Raw genomic sequence first — 25,893 nt, 5'->3', positions numbered from 1 at the left:
CTACTGGGAAAATATTGGCATTTTTTGCATGGTCGTATGATGACATAAAAGCTTATAGAGAAGATCTATTTCAACATGTCATACCATTAAAGGATAATGTAAAACCTTTTAGGTAGAAGTAGAGACTAGTAAATCCCACCTTAGCATCCAAAATGCAAGAAGAACTAATGAAACTAAGAGATGGAGGGATAATTAAGCCTATTAGGCATTCCACTTGGGTCTCAAATCTATTACCTATCAAGAAAAAGAATGGGGACATCAGACTATGTGTAGATTTTAGAAACCTAAACATTGCTTCTCTAAAAGATAATTATGGGTTGCCAAACATGGAGGCTATGTTACAACAAGTGACTGGCTTTGAGTTGATGTCCATGATGAATGGGTTCTTAGGGTATAACTAGGTCTTGGTGAAAGAAGAAGAGTAGTTCAAGAAAACATTTACAACTCCATGGGGAACTCATATATATGCAAGAATGCCATTTGGGTTGATTAATGCTCGTGCCACTTTTCAAAGGGCTATGAATGTAGCTTTCCATGAGTATATCAATAATTTTATGGTTGTATACCAAGATGACCTTATAGCTTATTCCAAAAGGCTAAAGACCATTGTAGGCATTTGGAGAAGATTTTTATCAAAGCATTGGAATATGGAGCGTCATTAAACCCTAAAAAATGTACATTTGGGATAATTAAAGGCAAAATATTAGGACACATAGTATCAAAAGATGGTGTAAAGATAGATCTTGAGAGAGTGGTAACCATTGATAAGGTTCCTAAGCAAAATAATGTGAAGGGAACACAATCTTTCTTTGAGCAAGTTAACTTTCTGAGGAGGTTTGTTACTAACTTTGTTGAGATTAGTAGACCTATTTCAAAAATGCTTAAGAAAGGAGCTACTATCAATTGGAATGGTGAACCTTCATAGGCATTTTAGGATATTAAAACTAGCATAGAAAATGCTCCAATCCTTAGGACTCTAGATAACACAAAAACAATGCACATATTCTCTTTTGCATCTTTCCATATTGTAGCTACAATCTTGTTGTAGAAGAATGAGGAAGGATATGAACAACCTATTGCTTTATTTATTAAGTCACTACAACCTGCTGAACTGAATAATGAGATAAATTAGAAGCAAACATATGATTTGGTGAAAGTTGTTAAGGTTTTTAGATGTTATTTGGTAGGTTCTATTGTTATTTCTTTTGTACCTAGTATAGCTATCAAGGACATTTTCTCCCAACAAGAGGTATCAGGTAGGAGATGCAAATGGATCAATAGCATCCAAGAATTTAATATTGAAATTTAGATAACAAAATTGGTAAAAGGCCAAGGATTAACTAAGCTTATGGCTCAATCGAACTTAGATGCTAATCAAATTAATATAGTGGTAGATGACTTAATATTAGGTGTATTTGACATGAATCATTGTGAATGTGTCATTTATTATCTACAGCATATGGAAGTTCCTTCCCAATTGACCAAGAATGAAAAAAAAAGTATCAAATTACAAGCTATCAGGTATATTATTGTCCAAAATGATTTATGGTGGAGAAAATTTGAATGAGAGCTACTAAAATGTTTTGATCAATAAATATCAAAAGAGATATTAAAGGAAATGCATTCTAGAGTTTGTGGAGGACATTATATGGCCAGGACCACAACACACAAGATAATGAGAGTCAATTTTTGGTGGTCTTCTCTTTTTATAGATACTTAGGTAATGGTTAGAAGATGTGATATCTATCAAAATTAATAGGTGAGCTAAAATTTTTAGGAAATACTCCATTGAAGTCAGTAGAGGTTCAAGCACCATTTCAATAATGGGGAATGGATTTCATAGGAGAAATTTCTCCTAAGTCTAGTACTGGTTATTCATGGATACTCATTGGAACTGATTATTTCACAAAGTGGGTGGAGGCAGTCCCTACAAGAAATGCAACTAGTAAAGTTGTCAATAATTTCTTGCTAAATAACATTATTTCTAGATTTGGTTGTCCTCAAAAAATTGTAACAGATAATGCAATGTGCTTTAGGTTTGAGGAGTTCATAAAATTTTGTGACAAGTATGGAATTTCAAGATCAACTTCTTCCCCTTATCATCCAGAAGGGAATGGACAAGCCAAGTCCACAAATAAAAGTTTGTTGAAAATAATAAAAAATACATTGGATGATAATAAGAAAGCTGGGGACTCTAAGTTACAATTAGCTATATGGGTTGACAAGGTGATTGTGAAGAAAGCCATTGGTGTAGCACGTTTTGATATGGTGTATGGAATTCAAGCAAGAATGCCTCAGAATAATCTAGTAGGAATTTATAATTACATCCAATTATATGATGAAGATATTACTAATGATATCAAGAAAGGTTGGATGTGCTTGTAGGACTAGCAGAAACCTAGATAGAAGCATCTCTCAAGAACCGAAAGTTACAATTATAGGTTAGGACATTATAAGACAAAAGAATAGTGAGTAAAAAGTTTGAATCTAAAGATTTGATCCTCATGTGGAATGCAAGAATTAAAGAAAAGGGAAAACATGGAAAATTTGACCCTATATGGTTAGGTCCCTATCTAATTGAAGATAATTGGGGAAAGGATTATTATGTGCTGAGGGATCTATCAGGTAGCATTCTTGAACTGCCAATTCATGGATAGTTCTTGAAGAGGTATTTCTACTGAAATGTCTATTTTTCCATGAATAGTAGTTTTAGATTTTCTATGCATGTGTATATCCTTTAATCTTTTTATAGTTTCCTGTGCATAGTCTTGTCCCTGTTGTTGTTGCTCTCTCAGGAGTTGTTAATTTTTATGGAAAGTTTGTTGTGTGGTCTGTTCTCCCAAAAATTTGAGGCCTCATTTTGAATCTAGTGAATTCAATGTCCCCATAAAAGAAAAACTAAGGCCCTTTGGTTGATCTAGTGAGCCTAAATCAAAACCCCAGTTCAAGTTCCTAAAGGATAAGTTAAAATCCTCATTTTGTACCCTAGTTTTCAAAAGGGTTAGTGTTTTCAAATTGGCATAGGAGTACATTTTACCCTAAGTTTTTCTTTTTGCATAAAATGATAACTTTATTTTTATTTTTTGTGATTAAGCCTTTTATTTTCTAAGCTTACCTTGATCAAGGGCATGTTTCCTGTGCTTAAAAGGATGGTTTTGTTAGCCATAGATCTAAAGAAAGATCAACAAATAGCGCTTACCCACATTATGGAGATACATGTGTTTTAAGTAAAGTGAGGAAGCGTTGTTGTGACACTTATCCATTGATGACGCGTAACCTTGTTCATGCTATAGAGTCCTGACTTCTTCCACTTATGCACTTTCTCATTGGTTTTTCTTTGCAACGTGGGTCTTTCTTTTTGTAGTTTTATTGCACTGTTGATTGTTCCAGATCAATGATCAGTGCTTTCCCACTTGATGAAGTTGACCGAGTTTCAGACAAAGCAAACAAGTGTTGTGTTGACACCTATCTATGGTGATGATAGGTGAAGTACCATGAGTAGACCTTAATATGAATCTTATCCACTATAGATCTAAAGGAAGATCCATGGCTAGTGCTTTCCTACTTGATCAAGATGCAAAGGTTTTAAGTAATGCAGGGAAGCGCCTTGTGGACATGTGTCCATGATGATATCAATGCTACACTTTGTGAAATATTTCATTGATATCGATAGTTGTTCTCTTTCCATACCACAGGTGTTATATTATCATTGGCTAAATATTTTGACATGGTCTTCCATAATATCTTTTGCTCCACCGTTGATCTAGGATTGATCAACGGACAATTCTTTCTCACTTGACGAAGGTGCATGAGTTTTAGATAAAATGGGGAAGTGCCTTAGCAACATGTGTCCATGCTAATGTCATTATTTTTATTTCATACTATCCAAACACTTTGATTGTTCTATCATTGATCTTTCAAAGATCAATAGCTAGCACTTACCTACATTGTGAAGATGATCAACAGTTAGGTAAAGTGGAGAAGCACCTATCTAACGCATGGAAAAGGATGACATTATAGGCCCATTTTTTAAGAAGGTAACATGTAAGCTACTTGCATGGAAGTTGTCATAAATTACTAGTTTATGTAGAGATTTTCTATTGGCTAGAGAAGCTGACAAGGTGTTATAGCAATATAAAATTATGTGATCATCGACTTGACCAGGATTAAAGGTTGGCGCTTGCCCACATTATGAAGATACAAGAACTTTAAGTAATGAAAGGAAGTGCTAACCTGACACATGGAAAAGTGGGACCAAATGCAATGAAAGTGTGTTGACCTATGATAGGCTAGAAATAGATGTTGAGTTATTATGCCAGTTGGATTTCATTTTTTGAGATGTTACTGCAAAGATGTTTTATTTTCGTGACTATAGATTTAGAGGGAGATTGAGGGTTGGTGCTTGCTTGCATTATGAAGACACAAGAACTTTAAGTAATGCAGGGAAGTTCCTATTTGACACATGGCTAGATCTTTAAAGCCATAAAGAAGTTTTTTTTTTTTGAAGCAAAGCCATTCAATATTATGAGATCAATGGATAAGATTCAAATTTGAGTGCGACATGAAAATAATGGCTAATGGAAGTTATTGTCACTCAGAGCTAATTCATGTGATCTTAATATCTGGGTATAATTAATTAATCCACCATTATTAAATTACAAAATAATGAAAGGTTATCAAAATGCAAGGATTTTCCAGAGCTGAGGGATAGAATTTTACCAATTGTTTAGTGAATTACAACAAAATTTAGTAGAAAAGAGACACAATTCAGCAGCTAAGTAATTTGCATCCTCTGAAAGTCAAGGAATTGGTGTTGTGTGAAATTTAAAGTTTTTAAAAAATTCCTCCATGAAAGGAATTCTCTAGACACATTGACTATTTCAAGAGGTCAGTCCATGACAATTTTCTTGAGAAATTTACCCCATCTGTGCATGAAATAACAATAGTTAGGGATCTCATTCCAAAGAACCCTAGGTTGGTGGTTGGTGAGGGTTTTTATGATAAGAAAAATTATTTGAGAGATTCTTAGATTTCCATGGGAGGGTTAGAATTGTTCAAAAAATGGTTTGTTGAAAGAAACCTAGATACCCCTTTGAGTAATGTCTAGGAATTCAATATTATAAAATTAGTAGTCCTCGAGGTTTTCTTTGATAGTGATCTACTGGTTGACCTAGCTAAGAAATATGATCAAATTACTAGGTTAGTGAAGAATTATGCTGGTTATAATCTATTTAGGTTTCTCCTAAATTGATTCATGAGGTTTTCAACCTCAACCCTAACCATGTTGTGCATGAGATTATTGACATGGATGACCTTCAAGCAAGGTATGATGCACAGAGAGTGTACCTAAGAGCAAGGCCTCTACAACAACATTTCACCAGAATTGGTACATTACCTTTAGTTACACCCACTACCCTAGAGCCACTGATGAGGAAATTTTTCAATCCTAGGGCTCAAGCTTTGTACTTTTTGCTCTGCCAAATCTTTGGGATAGATGAAGGGGGATACATCCCTGTTCTATTGTTCTTATTATGGCTCAAACATTATATTTTGGAATGAGCAATATTTTGGATTTTCCTTCTTTCCTTACAGAGGAAATTCATAATGGTTTGGTAGGAATATCAAAGGGAAAGGTAAATAGACCCTTTTTCTTGTACTCCCTACTCATGTACATATGTCTTTTTAAGGGAGTTACCATTTTCTCTAAGGGTATGGAACTGGAGTTGACAAGAGATGGTGAAAAGAAACCAATCCAATTGTGGAGTGTTGATATGACTTTGGAGGCTAGGAATGCCAGTTATGTAAGGTTTGATAGGTATTTTACATCTAGGCTTAGATTGCTTTTGAGAGGGGATAGACCTAGAATCCCACAATCATTGTTAGAATTGATCAAACCCAAAGACCAATCAAAAGGGCTCTTGTTTAGTCATAATTGGGGCAATAAAATTCCATATAATGTTTCTATAGTAATTAGAGTAGATGGTTTTTTGGGGAAACCTCATGTTCTACCTTTCCTTGTGCCATTGAAGATAGGGATAGCATAATTGTTGTAGCAAATCGGAACCATTGAGGAAAGATATATCATTGGTAAGGGTAAGGGCACTTTCTTCCCAATTTTCACTCTAGCACATGATTTTGTTTTTGAGGAAGGGGTGGAGACATCTCAGTTTATTTTTGAATAAGTACAATATGGCATAATCCGATGCAAGGTATATTGACCTAGAGGGATTCTTTGATCTTCTAAGGGAAATAACAAAAACCAAAATTATCACACAACAAGTATATTTCCCTAAAGATATTATTAGGAATATCTTCTCCTTACAAGAAAAAGAGGTGAGGAAAGTGAAATGGATAGTATTCAACAAAATTTTGGAATTCATTAATGCATTTGACTTTGATTATGATCCTTTAAAAGAAAAAAAAATATTGGGGAGCCAAAAAGAATGTATTGATGAATAATTTTGCTGCAATAATGCAAACTATGAATGAGAAAAAAAGCTACATATGTTAAAGCCTATCTTGATAGATTAGCAAAGGTGGAGAGAAGAATAAATAGAAAAATGATAGTTGCTCCAAGATAGTATACATTGTAGAAGAGGGCAGGTCACATAGTAGTTCAGAACATACAATAGGTTCCCCCCCATAGAAGACCAAGGCTATAGAGTCCACTTGTAGCTAGTGCTCCAAAAAGGAAAAAATTGGAACAAGGATCCTCTTCTTGTGTAGAAGAGTATTCCCCAACCCAAACCCTAATCAGAATAGAGGATGAAGCATCCTTAAGATAGCAACTGAGATAAATGGGTGGAGAAGGGGATGTAATTATCACTTCTGTAGACATGGAAAGAGGAGTACCTCAAGAGCCTCCTATGCCCTTCTTAGACCTCACAGTTGTTGATTATCAAGGTAAGGAGATATACCCAATCATTGCCCAAGCTTTACAGAAGTTCATAAATGATAGAAATTTTGTTAAATCTAGGGCTTTTGCACAGTTTTTATGGAGAAGGAATATGGGAAATTTTGAGAAGGTATGTGAGAAAATAAAGGCAAAACAACTCAAAAAACTAGACTTTGATATTGAGGAAGAGTTAAAATCTAAATTTTTGAGTGATTTTTCCTAGTTAACACTTGAGGCCAGGAGGCAATTAGTTAAGGAGTCAGGGGTCCTATTTTTTCCTAAGTGGGACATAGCTAATGCTATGATCTTTGATTCAATTAGAAAAAAGAAAAATGCACAATATAAAATAGAGGAAGAAATACTATAGGAACATAGAGGAATTAGATTTCGTGATGATCATCAAGCCCTAGTAATTTTGTCAATTGAAAAAAGAGATAAAACTAGAATGCAAAGAAATTTCTAGTAAAGAACATACTGCTACTCTTACAGTATATAGGGTTGATGAAGTAAGTAGCCAACAAATTTTTGGAATGACTTTAGAAATGTTAAAATTTGGGGTCTGGAAAAGAATAGAGTAAGTTCTTAGAACTTAATGCTAAATTTGAATAACTTCTGAAGGCCTATGAGGAAAGGGGAAAAAAGATACAATTACTAGAAAATCAGGTATCTCAAATGGACAAGCAGCTTGGGAAGAGAAAGATGGGAGAACCTAGTAGGCCAAGAATTGTATACCCTGATGCCTATTTGAACCATTCAAGTCAACCCCAATTGTTGAAATACCAGACACCCCACAAAGGCCTAAGTTTTATACTATAGAGGAATATGAAGAGGAAATGGAAAAATAAGGAAAATGCATATAGAACTGAACAATTAGTATGAAGAAAATCTTAGGCAAGCTATTCAATTCAAGATAAGATATATATTTTTTAAACAAACTGTATGAATGCACAAGATAACATAGTATAGGGATCACAAAGATTACAACAGAAGACTTCACCAATAATCCAAGCAACCAAAAAATCTCCAAACGCCACTACTAAACAAAATGATAAACAATGGAAAATGCATAACTGAATCCAAATAAAAACATTCTAAATTCAAGGTGCATTACCAAAGGATTGAAGAAAACCTAAGAGGTTACCCAAAACTCTTCCTAAAAAGTCTAGGTCTTATCGAAAAGTGCCTGTTGTCCGCAAGCATAGGTTTTCACAAAAGCCAGGCGATACTTTAAATTAGCAGTAGGCGATACTTTATAGTATCGTGCGACATTTCTCAAGAAAGAGGGCAACACTTTCAGGGATTGGGAGACACTTCTCTTAAGGGTGTATGATACTTTACAACTATCTTATGATACTTCTTTAATGGGGGTGCAATATTGGAAAGTATCACATGAAAAAACTACAAGAGGCATGCGACATAATTAGGGAACACACGCCAAAACTCCAATGGGCATATGACACTTTATTGTATCGCACCATGCTAACACATGGTCACCCTAGAAAGCAAGAAAACTACTCTAAGGGTCAAAACAAGGAATGAAATGGGAAAACAAACCTCCACACTGGGGAGTACCAGAACCATATAGATTGAGGAGCAAAAAATCAAGTGCATAATCAACAATATGCCATGAAACATGAAAGAGGAACATCTATACATATATATCATATCAATAAAAGAATGTACTTAAAGGAACATCACAGTGAACAAAAATAACATCACAAAGTGCAAAACAACCAAACTAAGCACACGGTTCCTCCCAGCCATCAATAGCTTCATAAGACCATTGTGGATCCTAGCCATCCCCTATGCATAACATTCCAAGTCACTGATCAGATTGTTAGTACTATCAAAATAGGGGCATCACTAATAAAACATGCTATAATATAAGCACAAAGAAATCTAACATACTAGTAGTAAAGCATAAGATAATCCTACAAGTAGATAACATCACCTATCACTTGCTAAACATCAATAAGCAATAGATATACCAACAAATCAATTCACGTCATCTAAACATATGCTAAACATCATAATATAGGAATGCATCATATAAGCTAACAACATCTAAACATGATATCCACGTATTTTAATCAAAGCATAAATCACAAGAAAGCATACGTCAAAACTCGAAGCATTAAGTGAAAACATCCAACAACTATTGTACTAGGACAAAAGACCATCTTTGTACATTGGTCCCTAGTAGTGGTGAAGGTAGCTATGACTCCCAACCATGTGGCACTTGTAGGTCCACACCCATTGTGCTGATGGAGATAATGATCCAACCACAAAGACACAAAAACAACATCCATGGCTAACACTCACACTAGATAGTATGATGGTTGTAACCAAGAAGCTAAGACAATGCAAGGGGTATAGGTTCTGGTGAGTAACTCAATATGCTACTAAGTAGGGCTTGACATCATGGAGAGTTGCTTGGCATCGACAAGCCCAAGCTAGTCTAGCCACTACTCTCCCCAACAGAAGGTGCATATCTAGTTTGGCCGCTGCTCTTCCCAATAGAAGATGCATATCCAATTTTAATTATCTTAAGTTTTATTACCACTCACACATTTTCTCTAGTTACCACTTAAATAAAACTTCCTTTACCAACTAGGAAATAGATAGTAGGCTGCAAGATAGAAGCCCCTCTATATGCTACCCTACCCTACCCATACTCATTCTATGACAAGTACCCGTGGGCTTGTGTACTCCCATCCCAACCCCAATGATCATAACTTCCAGAAGTACCATGAAAGATCAGGCCTCACAAGTCACCTGACAAATGTACACACACATACTCATGCATGGCACACCACCATCACAAAGATCATAACACAAGGACTGGATGAGAACACAATGTAAAATAACACTCAACCAAAAACAACTCAAGAGGATGAATTCTACACGAAACCCAATAAAAAATAAAACCATAAATCATGAAATCACTCTATCCACTTCAATCTGGGAGTATGGATTCTACACGAATCCTAGTGTCCACGAAACAAAAGCAAAGGTCCAAAAGAAACCATAACACTAGGTTTAAAAATCACTCAATCGAACACAAGTTAGGAGTACAGATGCAACACACATCCCAATGTAAACACAATAGTGCAATAGTGGTCTAACTGATATCCAATTGGATCATCCAGGTCCATGGCCCACATTGTGCCAAGAAAAGCAAAGAAAATAGGGTGACACACGAAATGAGGTAAAAACCCCAAAATTTTGAAACCTTTGAAATTAAAATCCATTGGGCCTTTGGGTACAAAACCCCCAAAAATCCAAAAGTAATTGGTTCTGAACACTGTATGCAAAAATGACCAGCATAACAGTGCAAAACCCCAAACCCTCGGCCCAAAAAATAGGGAAATGTTCATACCCACCTAACTGGGTAGAACTAGCATACAAAAATGGAGGGGAACATTAGTTCTCAACCTCCAAACAAATGGCTACCAAAAATAGGAGCAAAAACAAAGCCAAAACAATAAAACAAGAAAGCCCTACCTCACAGTCAAAAGGGCAAAATGAAAATTTGAACCATAAAATAAATAGATTGTAGAAGTGGCTAAAAATTGTGGCAATCCAAGGTTTCCCTAAGCTGGATCTAACGAGCTTGATCTTGCAACAATCTCACACTCATAGCTCTGACAATGAACAAAATAGTAAATCCTCATGAAGAGGATTTTGGGTTTTACTCTCCAACTTTCTAATTCAAAAGTGAGAAGTGTGGAATTTAATCCCTTTCTTGTATATTTATTCACTTCTTGAGTGAATAATCGATTAGGGAAAAAACTAGCCAACCTAGTGAACCCCAAATCAACCCAAACAAAAATAGGCTATTCCTATAAATAAAAATTCATGTATGGGGAAACTGCCAAAAATTAAAATAAATCAATTAAAAAGCCCAAAAACTCAAAAACACATAAATTTCTTTAACAACTTTCGTGACTATGCAAACCTCTAAATGCACATACATGCTCACTAGTCTAATCACATAATGCAAATGAGTTTGGATTTAATAATCATTGAAAGGTTTAATTTAAAAATTTAGTTAAGGATACGTTGACCATACAGGGATGACATTGGTAAAATATGAATGGCTAAATCACTAACTCCATGTGCCACTACCATATCCTACACACTAAACAACATGATCAAGTGCAATTGCATATAATAACATAGTTGAAGCAATAAATGCATTAAATCACTTAATTTAACCATTTATTTAATTATATTAAAATAATCTATTTACATCACTCACGTTTGCATAAAGCATAACAACACAGGAATGAAGTAAATAACAATAGCATTAAATCTATTACATAACATAATTAGTAATATGCCCAAATACCAGATAACCAGATATCATCATAAAACACATTGTCATCTCAAAATGGCATCATCATGCAATATGATTAACTAAACAACATAGTAGTCTAACATCTATGATATTGAAATCAAGGTATAATATCCGACCCTAGGGTCATCTGAAATGTAAAAAATAACATGAGTAACAAATATCTCTTAGATAAAAATATAACAAGGTGAATATTTGAAGAACATAACCAATGAATCCAACATGGACAATCCATTTCTAACTATTTAGCATTTAATAATGGTTATTTAAACAACAACAAGGAGGAACTTAAAACACATAAGCGAGCATAGTCATAAACATGACTAACCACTGCCATAGGAACCTAGTCTAGTGTAGCATGGTAATAGTACACAATGCAATCTTTGCACACATCTCAGGGTAATTATGGAACAACCTCATGATACCACATCAATCCCAGTAAGCATTGGCACAAACATTAGTGAACCATAAATCACATCATAATCTCATAAATTAGTCAAAGCATAATCAAAGCAACTAATATAGAAACATACATCAAATCACCTCTACGGTGTAGACCACTCATTGTCACAATCATGATCCATCAAAACTAAAGATCAACAAGGTTGCATCCATGAGGATGACTTATAGAAGTCAAATGGGAGAGGCACTATAGAGTAGACAACATTTTATGATCAGTTGGCAAGAATTATAGCTATTTGGGATGAAACAAAAGGAGATGAAGATAAATTGAAACTCATTGTATAGAAGTGGAGTGAAAGGAATAATGACATTAATACTATGTCCATATCTATCATCCAGTTACCATGTCACCAAATAGAAAATATTTTTGATCTACTTAATAGGCTGGAGGATTTTGATAATAAACAAGTTTTTGTTCAGAAAAGAATAATGATTTTCCTCTCCAAGTACACAGCTGAGAAGTTTGACCTTTTCCTTAGTGCTCTCAAAAAGGTTGATAAAAGAAAAGAAAAGGAAGAGTGGAAAAAGAGTTAGATGAGATACTGTGCCAAAGAATGAACAATTTTATAAATGAAAAAGGGCATATAATATGGGCAATGACCAATGACCAATGAAGAGCTGGTCAAAGTGCAATTATTTTATAATGCTATTAGAAAGGACCTTGTTGAAATAGAAGTAGGAAATTTTGTGATAAAAATGAAAAGGGAAATTCTAAATTTTGATTGGCCTAATGACACTGCTTTCAAGGAGTGGAAAGAACAATTTATGTCTACAAAATAGATGGCAAAAAATGATGGCATAGAGGAAGATGCAGAGGTAACTGTTACTTTAAAAGTTAATGATGAAGACAATGAGAACCCCTGAGTTGAGGTGAGCTTGTAGGTAATGGAATAGGACACATCACTCTCAAGCCTAATAGCCACATACTCCAAAGAATCAGAATAGCATGAGTACAAATCATTGATTTAATAGTTTTGATGTATAATAGAAAATTAACCTACCTAAAAGGAATATTGTGATGTAAAATCTTTTCTATTATACAAAATTTTGTCCTTTTGTATTTGTTTGCAAAGGGTAAATATCTTTGCCAAAAGGATAGCTGTCAGTTCTCTATACCCGAATCTTGTTGCATCTCACACAATATAAATGAGATTCCAGGGCTAGAGAAAGGGTATGAAAGCTTGTATATTTTTTTCTTTTTCAAGAAAAGTAAGGTCAATCCATTTGTGTGTAGTTGTTTTGGGTTTACTTTTAATTTTTTACTCTCTGATGTTCATATAGAAATGACAGTATCAGCAAGATTTGGATGATTCTTTCATTGAGTTTCTATTGGTCATTATATCGGTCTTTTAAAAGGATAATACAAAGGGGTACTTACATGATATCTATGTTACCAATTTCTGTCTCCATTTTGTGAGTTTTTTTTCTTTGAGATCTGTTGGATAAGGTTTAACTGATTGAATGCAATTTGGATAGGTTGTATATTGGTTCTACTGTTGCTTTTAATTCAAGGAGTTAAGGAAGTGCTTTAGTAAATCAGTAGAGTTTATGAGTTTATAAAAGGGATATTTCATAAGAATGGGAATGGGTGATTACAATTTATAAATTCATCTACAAGTTATTTGAATTAGATCCCTTGCCAATTTTTGACTTTCTGGAAAAATGGATAAGGCACTGATCATATAAATCAGAAGTAAATGAGAGTAAATCCTACCATTACACATCTAATCAATTATAAAATCAAAATAAACTTTATTTCATTTGTTTGAGGTTGTAAATTCTAGTCATAACTCATTTATATATGATTTTTGAGTCTTAGGTAGCTACTATTTCTAGAAATATTTGTAAACCTAAGGAAAATTGTTACCAAATCTGCTTATGAGGGATGCATATCATCTAAAAATTTCAAGAAATGGATAAGCTAAGTATATGTTAGGGATAGAAGATGAGAATAAAAATGAAACTAATATAATTCTCATACAATAGTATTCATTTGAATCATCCCCTACATATACCCACCTTGGTTTTGTAGAGCCTAAAGAGTAGAAAACCAATCTTGATTTTGTTGAAGTTGGATCAAAATGGTATGCACACATCATTGCTAATGGGAAGTAGCTAATCCCTATATTTGTGGGTATTATTACTTTAGTATTGAGCTTTTGTTGTTCATTAGTTTTTTAAACACCAACACTAGTCACATGGACTACTCCAAGAAATGGATCAGCTTTAGTAGTACACATCTTTGTTGCTCTATCAACTGAAGGTCTATCTATTAGTGCAAAAAATAGGTAGATGAGTACAAAAGCCACCCAACAAAAAAAGAATGCATGATTATCACATTAAACAATATATCAAAACAAAGTTTTACTGGTTGTAGTGGACATAGATGAGGATGTTTGCATGCTCCTTGTTTTTGATAATGCACAAGGAAAATATTTGACCGCCAACTGAAGGAGGTGTTCACACTTCATTGTGAGCTAAAGAATACAATATTGTTAGCAAATACATTTGGAATAGATACAAATAAAATGGGAAACTAGCTAGAAGCATCTAAAAAGAAAGTTGTGTTATAATGTTGATGAAAATAGACAAAGAAAGTGTTACTTACACGAAGGTTGTGTGCTATAACCCTCACCATGTTCACTGCATGATGTCACAACTATCACATATTTTTATACAAGAAAACATAATATTTTAGATCATGATCCATAAGATACTATCAAATATTAACATCTATTGAACTTCTATTATTGCTTTAGATTAATTACTGCCTACCTTAAAAGATTGGACCCTACGGTTCAATTCTTTTTTTAGTGCCTCTTTCTCCTTGCTTGTATTACACTCAATGATAATGTTAACAATTTCTTCAATGTATTTTTGTTTGAGTTTTTGGGTCATGAACATAGGTTCAACACTAAAGGCAATGTAATGTAGAAATGATGCCTGTATTTTTGATCACATTTGATATGCTGTCATTCTAGCTTTTTCCTATCATTTGTGACATCAATAGCAGTAAAATTTCATCAAAATAACTCCAAAGACATAAAGAAAAGAAAATAATAATACAAAAAAAATTTCTATATAACAATAAAAATAATAATAATTAATGTTTACCTCCACTAAAGGTGTGTGAGATGGTGCATCGCCGCCTGTACGTGGTGGTCTATCCATGTTGCCTTGTGAAAAAGACTAGAAATTCTTAGAAATCAGCAGCAAAATGAAAGTATTTGATATGTTGTACTTAATTTTTGTATCTGCACTTATGGTTTTGAAAGAACATAACAATACAACACTTATTTCTATATAATTTGAACTATTACAATAATTATGGTTTACCTCTGTTGAAGAAGCTATGTGAGATGGTGCATCCTTGCCTGTGTGATCATGTGGTGGTCTACCCATGTTGCCCTATGAAAAAGATTAGTAATTCTTAGCAATTAGTAACAAAATGAAAGTAATAGACTTACCAAAAAAAATATTAATAATAAAGTAGATTGTATATGTAAATCATTTATCTTAAGTTAGCCAAAAATTTGGTGTAACTAATGTGTATATGTCATATGTAAAAATATATTTGACATGTTCTACTTAATATTTATATCTGCAGATATGGTTTTGAAAGAAAAGTATAGGCATACATGACCCCATCATAGTTGACATTGATTGTACCTAGATAGACATTTCATTGATCATCATCTTCATCCATGTCATCATCATTATCACCATCATCTCACTATTGGAAATATTCAAGACTAGCTAGGTTACTGAGAGAGGAGGGCTGAATCAACAACCTTAAAAACTTTACAAAATTTAGATCTTAATTGTAATAATCCAATTACCATTTAGTTCATCAAATCAGATCTAATTGCATGCATGAGAAACTAAAAAACATAAAATATTCATAACACTTGAACAGAATAATTTGGTGTCCCACAAGACTCCCAAATGGAAAGTAAAACTAGGGTGGGGATGATACCCACAAAACTTCAATACTGCAGCATAAAGTTGGCTGGTTAAGGCTTACAATGATCACTTTCAATGATCTGCCCTATTAGGAGAAATTAGGACTACTAGGTCCTTCTTGTTAGAGGTTTTACAAACACACAATGGAGTATGTACTCGGTAAAAGAGATTTGAGAAGAGACTATTAAGTGTACCTTTTTAAAGGATTTGGACTAGTTCACCTATTAGGACAAAGCAATAGATCTCTAACTTACAACTGAATTGCTGATAGAGATCCCTTGAAGTACTGATCACCTTTATGTGATAGATATGACTCTGTTACTCATTTACTGATATGGCCTTAAATACACTTTGTCTGCTGCTGATTTACATTTGCATACTTCTTTTTCACATTATTATCACACTTGGATATGATACAATACATTACATATATATATATATATATATATATATATATATATATATCAATCCAATTTACATAATTACAAAGTCAACCAATATACAAGTTAACACCAATATTACAAAGTTGGCCCATATGTAGATACTCAGGTTCTAAAGACTAACTTGGTGAAGTTCTGATACTCGGCATCCACTGTCATTACTTGGCATCGTCATGCACATGGTAGAAGTAGAAGCTCAATCCATACTAATCATGTTAGATTAATATTGAACTTGGTCTACATTGGTGACTCGGTAGATACTGTGTAACTAAGTATAACTAAACTACATGTTTACCATGACTGCACTCAGTAAACACTAATCATCATATAACTCAGTTAATACTAACTTTGCTTTACATGAACTGTTAGCTTGGTAGAAAGTGCAAAGCTTGGTAACCACTAAAATGCTCAGTAGGAACTGTCACTAATACATTTGGCAGTATTTTGTGACATTAATTTGTGACATCAATGTGTATTTGGCATTTATTTTTGTCTTATAACCTGATGACATCGCAATTGCGATGTCGTCAAGTTATAGGACAAAAAAAAAAGGGCGCGTTGCTCACAATGTTTAAGAGAGCACCCAATGAATCAGATCTCCCAGAGTGAAAAAACCCCTTAGGGCCAGACTCTGAGCACAACTTATCTACCCACGATCATTTCCAAGAATGAAATATGGTACTATTCAAACTTCTCTTGATACCAGAGGTGGGGTGCGTAACATTCTCTCTTGTTTATCTAGCTATATACTTGTGGAAATAGAGCATAACTAGTTTTATACAATGTCTCATCTGTACTACTATTTTCTTCAAGCTTTCCAAAACGTTCTCGATAGAGTTCTCGATATGGCTCTCCAAAACGTTTGAAATAGTAGATGTAAATGCTTTTACCTCATTTTCGACCACAACTCCTTTCTGAGAAGTGGGTTTGTAACTCAACAGCTTCACATCAGAAATGGGTCGAGAAGCTAAACCAAGATCTGATATGAGAAACTGACAAAACATTAGAATAATAAAAGAAAAGAAGGGCTTCATTATTAAAATGTAGTTCACACTGTTGCTTACAATGGAAACCAAGCTCTGAAACCTTTGAAAGATTTCCAAGACAATCAGAAATACTTCTCTTTTGCAGAAAAATATTTTAGAGGGAGAAATGTGATAATATGAGTTTTTGTTGATTGAAAATAAGCATTCAAGAAGAGGGTATTTAAAGACGTGGAGGTCTAAATTTTAGTGCTCTTTAAAGTTGGATGAAATATAAAAACCATTAAATATCACTTGATTTTTTCACTGACTATTGGAAATTGATTCAATGGTTGTAATGTGAGCTTGATACACCAAATATCATCCCATCTATAATGGGCTTTATCTATCTTCATCTTTACGATTGGGGGCATTTATTCCTCCAATATAGATTTGGTCTTCCACTACCTCATTTAAAAGAAAAATATTTTCCTTCAATTATTGATCCACACACATTCCCCACATGCCATAAATTTCAGCAATTTGAACACTCCTTCACTCAAATCTATTTCTAAATGTTGTGAATTCAAAATTAAAGATTTAACAACTTTGAGAGAACAATGTGGATGTAAAAGGGATTTTATGTATGGCTAGGGATGAGAATTCCTTAAACTCAAATCAGCTTTAAAAAATTAAGAAAAAAAATATCCACATTGATTTGAGATGAAAAACTACATATTGAAACCCTTACTCAACATTGACACATCTCAAATCAATTGAAGCAATGAAAACTTTAAAACATTATGAAATTCAAGCCAAAAATCATATATTTAAATGCCTTACAATGTAAAGAAAGAAAAAACCTATGCTTGAGGTTAGCCTCTTTGAACTTGGAGAGTCGAGGATTTTATTCTCCATCACCTTCATTAACATCACCACAATCTCTTCAACACACTTAGTGACAATCTAATCATTATCAATGATTAAGAAAATTTATCATAGAGCCTGTCAATGAGCTTGCAAAATGGTAGTGTAGAGGATTTTAGAAAATCATGCATGTTGACTTTAACCCATAGGAGGACAAAAATCTAAGTCACATACATCTCAAGAGAAGGGGATGTTGAATTCCCTGGGAGATTGTGCAAACTTGAGCACATAGAGGCAAAGATATTGCACAATCTTTTCTTACAAAAAGTCATGCTAGACACAATAATAAATAATCAAGGGAAGATACATACATATTTTTTGGTATTGTAGCATAAATTAAGTTCATTACATAATCATATTCTTTATAGAGGTGTTAGAGGATGAGTAGATAATAGCTATTCATATTACTTCTAATTTGTGCTTAAGTAGTAAAAGTGAATGATGACAATCCTGAATACCCAAAGTTGGATGGAGACAGAACATGGTAGTGAACATCTTATTCCTATTGGCACAATAGATGTGCCACCAAGATTATACTCCCCCACTGTGCCTTCAAATTTTCTTCCATGGTCACCAAGGGAAATGTGTGTATCATTTTCTCTTAAGATCTGTTTGGCTATAGGAAAAAGAATGTGGGAATAGGAATGCATATTCTAGAATTATTATTCTAGAATAGAAAATAAGAATACATATTTCTATTCTTGTTTGGTTGAGTCAAAATTTGATGGGGAATTCACAGACCCAAAAATTTACAGTTTCTAAAAAATATAAAATTGAAATAGGAACACATATTCCAATTCCACCTATTTAGGTAGAATTACAAATGGTCAATTTTACAACAATGTTTTTTCAAATTTGCAATATCCTCCTCTTCACATGCATAAAACATAAATGAAAATGTTATAATCTATCATAACAATGGTCTTTATGTAATGCGTATACTACCATAGTCCATACACAATTTTGAAAGACTACAATCAAAATCTAGACACCAAAGTGATGTCTAGTTATAGATTAATCAAAAACAAGGCTTTTCAAATTACTCGTAGGTCATTAAGATTATAGATTTTATTTTTAAGAATTTTTAAGAATTTTTGTTTCTTATCCACCAAAGCTATATTCACGTATAGAATCTTGTGAAAACAATTATTATACAATCCACATAAACTTTTCAGAGAAGGTAACAATATACACTTTTCAGAAGTCACCCATGACTTAAACTTTTCAGAGAAGGTAACAATATAAACTCAAAAGACTTGATTGGTCTTCACCAAGAGTACAAGTCCCAAGATGATAAAACAATATAATAACATGACTCCATTGGCCAACATGCCAAGAGGGTGGATCTCAATAGCATTTAAACAACAACAATGAGTATATATCAAATCTCTGAACCAAATAATAACAAAACATTATCAACAACAATATGTCAAAAAATCAATAACTAGATAATTTATGTGTTTTTTCATGACTATGTTTGACTCATAATTGTGATCTCTCTAGCACTATGATGTCGTTTAATATGTCTTGCTAAAACTTGTAAATTTTGTTCCTTTTTCCATGCCATATAATATGTCTTGCCTTGTAGCTTATATGTTTTGAAATTGTTGTTAGGCCTTGTAGCTTGTATGATTTGATTACTGGAGAGCTTCTACAGCTAAGCAAGAAGGTCGTTTCACGAGTTATATAGCCATGCGCTCGGGTATGAAAATTGGATATTTTTTAATCTAATGTATATTTTAACTAGACTTGTAGCTTACATGTTTTGAAATTGCTGTTAGGCCTTGTAGCTTGTATGATTTGATTGTCAGAGAGCTTCTACAGCTAAGCAAGAAGGCTGTTGCACGAATTATATAGCTGTACGCTCAGGTATGAAAATTGCATATTTTTTAATCTAATGTATATTCTAACTAGAGTTTTAGCTTATATGTTTTGAAATTGTTGTTAGGCCTTGTAGCTTGTATGATTTGATTGCTAGAGAGCTTCTACAGCTAAGCAAGAAGGTCGTTGCATGAGTTATATAACTGCGTGCTCGGGTATGAAAATTGCATATTTTTTAATCTAATGTATATTTTAACTAGACTTTTAGCTTATATGTTTTGAAATTGCTATTAGGCCTTATAGCTTGTATGATTTGATTGCTGGAGAGCTTCTACAGCTAAGCAAGAAGGTCATTGTACGAGTTATAGAGCCACGCACTCGGGTATGAAAATTGCATATTTTTTAATCTAATGTATATTTTAACTAGACTTTTAGCTTATATGTTTTGAAATTGCTGTTAGGCCTTGTAGCTTGTATGATTTGATTGTTGGAGAGCTTCTACAACTAAGCAAGAAGGCCATTGCACGAGTTATATAGCCGCACGATCGGGTATGAAAATTGCATATTTTTTAGTGGCTTAATGTTGTAAGGTCTCTTGAAATAAGACCTTCAGGTGGTTGGTCAAAGTTTTACAAATATTCTTATCTAGAAATTTTCCTAGAGCAATTGACTAAATGTTATAAAAGGTGATTGGATTAAATGTCTTAGGAATAAAGTCAAAGAAAGTATTTTTAAAATATTAAAGTATTTAGCTAGGTCTAAGAAGATTTGTGTACTTTTGATAGTTTTGCTTAGTTTTTGAAAGTTGTAGACCAAAGTTTTCATAGCCCGTTTTTTGCTTCTGCAAAGAACGATCAAGTCAAATAATATAAGTGAAGAACAAAAAATGGATACAATTACTAGATTGTGGTCTAACTTGAAAAGAAAAGGTGATGGAAAATGTTATTGTCCTTGCAAAATTTGTAAGGGCTTAAATTATAGAAGACTGCTAATCAAAACAACTAAGAGACATTGTAGGGAGAATGGTCACATTGAAGGGGGGCATGACTATCATCCACTGGTAATTCGTTCATTATATCATTTTAACAAACTATATACATATGAAATCACTTGACAATGAGTTGATGATCATGGTTTATTTATGTTAATCAATTTTATATAGGTTGATCTCCCTAGGGAAGTACATGATATGAACCACAACAATCCAAAGAATATAGTTTTCAAAGTGGAGGAACATGGAGGTGCAAATATCCAAGGTGAAGATAATGATCCCATGGAAGATGACGATCATGCGCTGGAAAACACAATTGAAGATGATGGTATAAATACATTGATCCATGACACATTTAGTCCAAGCGTATCTAATCATGATGATGATGATAGCCTCGATGTACCTGTACTTGAGAAGGCATACGAGCCCCTATATAAAGACTCCCAAACAAGTCTTCTCTCTGTTGTATTGTTGTTGTTGAACTTGAAGGTTATGAGTGGCTTATCCAACATAACAATGCCACGTATGTTAAGGTATCTCATATATGTCTTTATAGTTAACAAAGGGTGAATAATGTACCACTAATATTGTTTATATTAACAACTTATATTTTTTCCTGTAGATTGATAGGCGAGTTTCTGTTACCATCATCAAATATTCTACCTCGCTCATATCGAGAATTATCTACTGTTACAAAAGATATTGGAATGGATTATCAAGCAATACATGCTTGTCCCAATGATCATATTATATATTATAAAGAACATGAATTTGCAACACAATGCCCTGTATGTCATACAATTAGATATCGAATAGATTGACTAACAAAAAAGGTGCCTCAAAAGGTTCTTTGTTACATCCCCATTATTCCATGGATGCGACAATTATTCAGGTGTAGTAGCTTGGCTCAATTTATGGATTATCATGCATGCAATAGAAGTCAAGATGACATTATTCGAATCCCTGCAGATGGTTCAACATTTATGCACATAGAGGAAAAGTGGCAACACTTCAAAGAAGAACCTCGTAATCTCAGTCTTTCATTGGCAGCAGATGGTGTCAAACCATTTGGAGAGATGAGATCTATTTACTCGGTGTGGCCTATTTTTGTTATCAACAATAACATTCCTCTGTGGATGTCAATAAAGATGGAGCACATTATGTTGGCAATGATTTTTCTAGGTATCTTATCATTTGATAGTTATTAATTTACATGTACTTACAAATCTTGCAGTAAAACAGTCACAATAATTATGTAGTGTTACTGTTCATTGAAGTAGGTAAATATCAAGTTAAAGATATGAATGTATATATTGAGCCTCTTATCGACGAGTTGGTGGAGTTATGGAACGGTGTCACTATGTATGACGTGTCTAGACCAATAGGACAAAGACAATTTCAATTCCATGCAATACTTGCATGGACAATACATGATGCCCCAGGGCTAACACATTTTTGTGGTATGTTATAGTGAATTCAAGTTGCGCACAATAATTCTAATTATAAAAATCAACATATTTAATAATCCAATTATATCATTATCTTGTAGGTCTTCAAACAAAGGGAAAATTTGCATGTCCAGTTTGTGGTCCTAAAATGAAATCTTGTCATTCAAAAAGTTTAGGAAAGTAAGTGTTTGATGAGTGTAGACACTTCCTCCACAGGAATCATAAGTATCAAAGTAAGAAAAAACATCTTTTCAATGGGAAAGAAGAGACTACATCAAAGCCACGAAGAATGACACCTCGCCTATGGAAGTTGGAATATAATAGAATTAATCGTCGAGGTAATGTCATTCCACTTAATGGTTTATGTTTGTAATTTATATATTTCTATTGTGATTTTTGTTTACTAATTGTGTAATTGATGATCGTGAAGGTCGTCAAGGTAGTACTGACAACCTTCCAAAGGGACTAAAAAGGTATCCCAGACAATTTAGCAGGATGCCCTACTACGAGCACTTACAAATTGTGCATTTATTTGATTCTATGCATATTGGAAAGAATATAACAGAGACATTGTGGAAAATATTGGATGGAAGGTGTGACAAAGAAAAAATTGTCAAAATTTGTAATGACATTCATGAATCCAATCATGCATTGAAGAATTTCATTCACTCAAATAGCAACAGAGATCAGATTAATATAAATGCCCTTCCTTGGTTATTAAGGAGTAGCAAAGTGATGCCATAAAAGAAGTCATACGAAAAATTTGATTTCCCACAGGATTTTCTGCGAACATAAACAATCTCATATCAAAAAAAAGTGAATTTGGGCCAGGGCTCAAAATGCACGATTGGCATACTTTCATCAAGGTAAGTTATGTTCTTTTGTATTTACAATATATTCATAAACTATGTGTACTATTCATTATGTTATGTTAGAAAATAATGAAATGATTGGTTTATAATTATCGCAGTATGTGCTTCCTCTATCTCTCCCAGAGCCCTTCAACAATAACATCAAACAAGTGATATACGATCTTGGAAAATACATGAGGTAAGCAGTAATATCTATTCAATTTGTTGTATATATTTATTATATTTGTGATTTTTTTTTCTTGCTATGTAATCTATTGTATATTATTTTGTAAAATCTCATATCTATATATTTTTTGTGACTTGAATCTCTTAATGTAGGTGGTTGTCATCTAAAGAAATCCATAAAGAAGATATAAACTATTGGAAGAGAAGAATTCCTCATTTACTGTGTGAAATGCAAAAGTGTCTACCTCCAACTTTTTTCAATGCACAGGAACACTACCTCATACACCTAGTTGAGGAGATTGAATTGTGTGGACCTGTACACACTAGGTCAATGTGGATGGTTGAGAGGCACTTGAAATCTTTGAAGGCTTTGGTTCAAAAAAGAGCACATCCTAAGGGTTCTATGGTAGAGGGATATATGGTATACCAGACTATGGTGTATATTACTGAATATCTTCCTAAGTTTGCATCAAATATCCATGTAGATCGCATTTGGGATCTCAAGGCTTTTAAAAAATTAGAAGGGGAGTACTTGATGGGGAAAGGTATATTGAGGAAAGTGAGAGGTAATAAATTATAAGATGTTATTGTAATAAATTATTTCTTAATTTTCAAAATAAATCGGTTGTAAGTTTTTTTTTTTTTTTTGTACAGGTGCTCGAGAGTGGGATGCACTACATTTGTATATTGCAAACAATCTTGATTGGATGACGGTATGGATTGAACGATGTCAACATTTTGGTCGAACATTAACATGGGAAGGTGTATCTTCATTGGTTAAAGAAGCTCATCATAATGGAGATTCTAATGTTACGCAAAGGGAAATAGATTTAGCACATGGTTTAAGAGATTTCCAGGTACATAAAAATTAATTAATCACTCGTATGTTTATCAACTCATGATACAATAATTTTGACATGTTTCACATATTATTGCAGGTTAAACACCACAAGGCTATGTTCTGTAATGGTCAAAAATTTCACGTCAAAGTGTTGGATGCCACGAAGAAAGCTTGTGATTCAGGAATAACTGTAGTCTTTCAAGTGACTAATATTTCATCTAGAAATGACTTACATCCTCGAGAGTCTGATAATCAATACTATGGCATTTTGGATGATATACTAGAGTGTGACTTTAGTTCCTTCAAATTAGTACTCTTCATTATCAAATGGTACAGGCTATGACTTAATCCAAATGATCCTGATAGAACTGTTATTGAACATGATAATGGATTTACAATGGTTAATACAAGGACGTTTGAGCCAGTTGGGGATGAGCCCTATGTTCTTCCAAGCTAATGTGAGCGGGCATTTTACTCAGAGTTTCTACATAAATTGGGTTGGTCATTTGTTGTTAGACATGAACTGAGAGGAAGGCCAATAAAGTATAATGCGATGGAAGAAGAAGATACCGAAGAAGTAGAAGATGATGTAGATGTTGCTTCTGATGATGATGATGATGATGAAGATGATGTTGATGTTGATGATGATGATGTTGATGATGATGACAATGACGACGATGATGATGATGGTGAGGAGGATGATGATGATGACGATGATAACGACGACGATGATGATGATGATGATGACAATGACGAGGATGATGATGATGACAAGGAGGAGGATGATGATGATGATGATGATGAGGATGATGATGATGAAATTTAGAGGTATGCAATCAATCCTTAATCTATTTAATATTAATTTCTTGATAGAAATATATTTGTCTTATATGGTTAGATAGTTTATTCATTATCGGTTTAAAAGCTACAAGTTTCAATTAGAAATAGAATAGTGCTAATCTAAATTAACTATTAATCTAAATTAATTAAATAAAACTATTTAAAACAAATATTGATGCGTGAATGTATTGAGCCTTATTTTCTTTCAGGTCAAAAGCATTTGTAAGTGTTTAGTTTAGAAAAGGGAATTCATTAAATATCTATAAAAGGGAGTTGTACCTAGAATAAAATTCATAGGGAAAACATAATATAAGTGCTTAGCCCTTCACTAATTTAATGTTTTTAATTTTTATGTGATGTACCTTTTAATGTGATTATGATTATGATGTGATTATGCTCATGATAATTGAATTACATTTGTAGGAGACTAAACCCCTTTCAAGAGCATCCTGCATAGTCTCATGAATCGACAGGTATAAGTCAATACTCCTTATAGACAGGCTGTTTAATACACTTATCAATAGTAAAATTGATGTCTTCTAAGATCTCTCCCATTTTCAAGTACCAACGAATAGGTATTTTTCAGAAGTGTCTTCCTCAAGTGAAGGAAATATAGGAATAGAAGAGGAAAGTGAGACATGCAGTTTATCTAGAACAGGGAGATTAACAAGAGGTCAAAGGACTAGAAGGAAATTCAATAAACACATGAAATTTTTTCTTGCTCAAGGGGGTTCATGTTCTTATGATGATGAGATAGAAGGTGACATTGAGGTGCCCTTAAGGTACCAACATCTATAGAAACATTGGGTACCCAAGGAACTTCCTCCAATAAACACTAATTTTTTTTGTTAACGAGAGGATATATCACATAACACCATCATCATTAGATGGTTTGGGCCTATTTTCTAT

The 25,893-nt window shown here is 33.6% G+C and overlaps 1 pseudogene; it reads left to right on the top strand.

Moving 5' to 3' along the window:
- The first annotated feature begins 6,797 nt into the window (after positions 1 to 6,797).
- LOC149535470 (monothiol glutaredoxin-S11-like) overlaps positions 6,798 to 25,893 on the top strand; it is a 48,361-nt pseudogene continuing 29,265 nt past the window's right edge.

This window comes from Cupressus sempervirens, chromosome 10 (genome assembly GCF_028749045.1).
Source record: "Cupressus sempervirens isolate cs-2001-9-10 chromosome 10, ASM2874904v1, whole genome shotgun sequence".
Taxonomy (NCBI): Eukaryota; Viridiplantae; Streptophyta; class Pinopsida; order Cupressales; family Cupressaceae; genus Cupressus; species Cupressus sempervirens.
This window is presented reverse-complemented; position numbering and strand designations above follow the sequence as displayed.